The 4,251-nt window shown below is 35.1% G+C and overlaps 1 pseudogene; it reads left to right on the top strand.

Moving 5' to 3' along the window:
- The first annotated feature begins 949 nt into the window (after positions 1–949).
- On the top strand, positions 950–3,772 carry LOC107954624 (vacuolar protein sorting-associated protein 2 homolog 3-like; annotated as a pseudogene).
- The last annotated feature ends 479 nt before the right edge of the window (positions 3,773–4,251 follow it).

Here is a 4,251-nt window from a genome sequence, read left to right as displayed (position 1 = left end):
CAATGGTGCAACCATCATTGGGATAACGATAGCTGCCAATGGAGTTGCTGCTGTATCGTTTCTTGTAATCAATCTCAACATACATCGACCAAAGAATCAGTGGAGGTAACCCCCAACCTCAATTGAGTAACAGTGGTGGACTCTGTCGACGGAAAAACAAAGAAAAGTTGGCCGACAATGGAAGAGCGACTGAACCAGAAAGAATTGGTGAAGCTGTCATGGAAGGAAAGGGTTCGATGAGAGCTGAAATCGATTAAGGAAAGTTGGTGGGAAATGGAAAACGCAAGAGCCCAAAAAGAATCAGTGAAGCTGCCATGGAAGAAAGCAGGGGAGAAGCCACAACAATTTTTTAAGGGCAGAATGAAATTTTAATTTTTTATAGATGTTTTTATATTTTTTAAAGGACTAAATTAAATTTTTATAATTTTAAAGGAATTAAAGTGTAATTTTATTTTTATTAATTTAAAATTTAAATTTTTTTAGAGAACCTAAATTACAATTTTTCAGGGGGGCTGGGCAGATACCACCCCCCAGAATCGCCTCAGGAAGAAAGGGTTCGATGGTGCCACCGGTGGGAGAAGCAGAAAGAACTGGTGAAGCTGCCATGGGTTTTTTTTTTTTATGTTAAATTTTTAGTCCCAAAATGACATGGAAGTTTATGGGTCAAAAAATCCAAAACTTCAAAATACATGTCATCAAATTAACCGCCACGTCAACGGCGATCAGTGTTTTAACGATTTTGGATTAAGAAAATAAAAATGATAACATGAGTATAATTTTTTAAACTCAGGTGACAGGAAAAACAATTGTTAAATAGTAGGGATCATTTATGTAGTTTACACAACTTATTTACTTAGAGGACCTCATCTTAAAATTTTTAAAATTACCAAAGGGATTTTGTATTTTCATGAAAGTAAAGTCTCTATATATGCAAATAGGTCCACTTATTAAGTTTATAATTATTAGCCCGCAAGATTCCAGGTGACTTTCTTCACACAAAATTCTCTGCTTTTTCTTATTCAAACTTTGGAACCCATTGCTGTTAAGATATCTGAAAAGATCCACAGGAAAAGGAAAATGAACATCTTCAGCAAAAAAACCCAATCCCAAAGGTAATTTAATTCCTATTTATTTTTGGTGCCCTAATCATTCGACCTAGCAATTCCCATTTTCTTTATCCTATAAATTTCTGAGTTTTGGTGAAACACTTTTTCTTTCTGGAAATCTGTTTTAACTGAAATTTCTTCACTTCAACTTTCATGTTTCGGAACAATCAAATTTTACATCGATTTCTTCCCTCTTTGGTTGCAATTCGCTTTGACTTGTCAAAGCTTAACGATCATGGTTTCACATTTAGTTTGTTTTAATTATTGTTATTGTGTGCGCGTGTGTGTTTTTGCAGAGGCTCTTCGCGAGAGTAAGAGAGAAATGGCGCATGCTAATAGAGGTATTTTTTTTTATCATTTTCTCTCCTTAAAAAAATTTAAAAAAACGTAATTTGTCTGCATTTACAAAGTCATTAATTTGATGATTAAGTTTCTGTATCAGTTGATTTAAAGATTTTAGTTTTCGTTTAAATGTCGACTGTTGTAGTCCGTTGTTATCACTCTTGCGTTAGTTTTAGAATTATTATTTTGGAGTTGGAGCTTTATTTTGATCTGAAAACTCGATATGCCTTTGCTCAGGTATAGAGAAGGAAATAGGAACTTTACAGTTAGAGGTATGTCGAATTACCAACTAATGAATAGTGATGATCTTTCTGAGATATTTTACTGTTGAATCTGATGTGATCTATCCCGATGGCAGGAAAAGAAACTTGTTGCTGAAATAAAAAAAACTGCTAAAACCGGAAATGAGGTATTTTTAGTTTCATAATTCGATTGCATATAATATGTCTCTTCCTAGAGATTTGAGTGTCAAGTTCGTTGATTTTGAATGATTAAAGCTGTTTGATTTATACCCTTTTTTTCTCCCCATATATACTGTGCAGGCAGCGACTAAAACTCTAGCTCGGCAGCTGGTACGACTTAGGCAACAGATAGCTAAGTTACAAAGTAGTCGAGCTCAAATGAGAGGCATTGCAACTCATACGCAGGTTCACATCCCTCCCTCCATTTCCCTTCTATTTCTTATAGGTTTTGGCTTTACAGGAGACCTTGTTGCTTTGTGCTTCTAACAATGCTTGTTTCTTTTTACAGGCAATGCATGCTCAATCTTCAGTTGCTGTTGGCATGAAAGGTGCCACCAAGGCCATGTCAGCCATGAATAAGGTCAGTAACAACGTATCTATTATTATTTTTAAATACATGATGATATGGATTTTAAACCTCTTTGTCCTTGGTAACTAGTTTACAAATCGTTCCCCTTTTACTTTAGAGGGGAAAGTTGCTTCCTATAGTAGGAACTGTTGGTTGATATCTCATATGTAAGATTCATCCATATATCACTATATATATATACATGTTTGTGTACAACGGAGATCTGCATGAACTCACAATTCTACAATCTTTCTCCCCTTTAAAATATCCCTAAACCATGTTGACTGGGATTTCCTTGCAGCAAATGGCCCCAGAAAAACAAGCAAAGGTTATTCGGGAATTTCAGAAGCAGTCTGCCCAGATGGATATGACTGTAAGATCATGCTTGTTTTTTTCCTTTTTGAGAATATAATGTGGAAAAGAGTTCATGTTTCAGTCATTTAGTTCATGCTCCTGGATTCAACGGTCTAGTTTCATGCTTGCAGACTGAAATGATGTCAGATGCCATAGATGATGCTCTGGACGATGATGAGGCAGAAGATGAGACTGAGGACCTGACAAATCAGGTTGGGTTCTTTCCATTTCTTTTCAAAAAAGAAAGCTAATGGGGTGAATTAATAATTAAGTGAAGGGATATTCTGTGGGCTTGCACAAGCTTTCTTGGGCATGAAGATAGGCGAAGTCAAATTGTTTGACATTTGTACCTCTCATAACAAAGATCTTATTATATTTATAACCTCTGACTTTTCTTTATTTCAGGTTTTAGACGAAATTGGTGTTGATGTTGCCTCACAGGTTGGTATTTTGTGGTTTTCTTCCCTTCCCCATTCTGGGATTTATTGAGAGTCAATATCATATTTTGTGCAACTGTCTAATTTCCATGTAAATTTCTTGCAGTTGTCATCGGCTCCTAAAGGTAGGATTGCAGGAAAGAATACTGAAGGTGTTGGCAGGTATTGTTCTATGTCCCCTGTGTTTTTGTCGGTTGATTGGTTTTTGCATTGTTGGACACCCATGTTTATTATGCAGTTCCTTATCTTAGATTTGAACTTTGTGCTCTGTAGTCTGTACTTAATTTGGGCCCTATTAGGTGTCCCTGCCAATCGTTTTTGGTCTTTCTTAGAACAATACTTGACTTGTTATCATCCAATCCCTTTCTCTGTTTTCTTCCATTGAAACCAAAGGAGATTGAATCATTTCTTTGTTCAATAATATTTAATTCCTTCTTGCAGTTCGGGTGTTGATGAGCTTGAGAAGCGGTTGGCAGCTCTTAGAAATCCATGAGCTAAAGACACTGAACCCCAACCTTTCCTTCATTAGTATTGAGTTCCCTTGAATTAATACCTATGCGCACTACTTTTGTAGATATGACTGAACATTCATGTTTCCGAAGTTAACGCATTGTGCACTGTAATTCTGCAAATATTTGCTGGAATTGAGATTGTAAATATTGATTGCTCTTGGTTACCGTATATCGCAATCCGAAAATATAATGTGAAATTCATGCTTTTTAAGATGGAATTTCACATAATTCTTTATTGTGATCGGATAATTACAAAATTATAATAAAACGAATTGCTGGTGAAATTCTGAATGGGACCTGTGTAAAGGCCTCCCTTCTTCCCAGAGCACCAAAGATGAAATTGTTGAAAATATTATTGCGTGCTCTATCAGAACTTGTCCAAGAGAGAAGGTCGCTTCAATCAATTGTTATGCTTTAAGTTTATTTATTTATTTATTTTCAGGGGAGGATTGAAATCATTGTTGTTGTGTTGTGCTATTTGATCTATAATTGTGTCATGAATTAGTGAACAATGAGTAAAAGCTCGTGTTTTTGTTTTATAGTTGTATTCTATATTAATATTTGTCTAAATTAGTGTTAAAAGTCAATCGATTGGAAAATATCTAAAAGCTCATTCTCTTCATAAAGTTGCATATTATTATGAGGCTTTTATCTTGTTACATTTTTATTTTATACTAATATTGAAGTGTT

Source organism: Gossypium hirsutum, chromosome D07 (genome assembly GCF_007990345.1).
Source record: "Gossypium hirsutum isolate 1008001.06 chromosome D07, Gossypium_hirsutum_v2.1, whole genome shotgun sequence".
NCBI classification, from domain to species: domain Eukaryota; kingdom Viridiplantae; phylum Streptophyta; class Magnoliopsida; order Malvales; family Malvaceae; genus Gossypium; species Gossypium hirsutum.
This window is presented reverse-complemented; position numbering and strand designations above follow the sequence as displayed.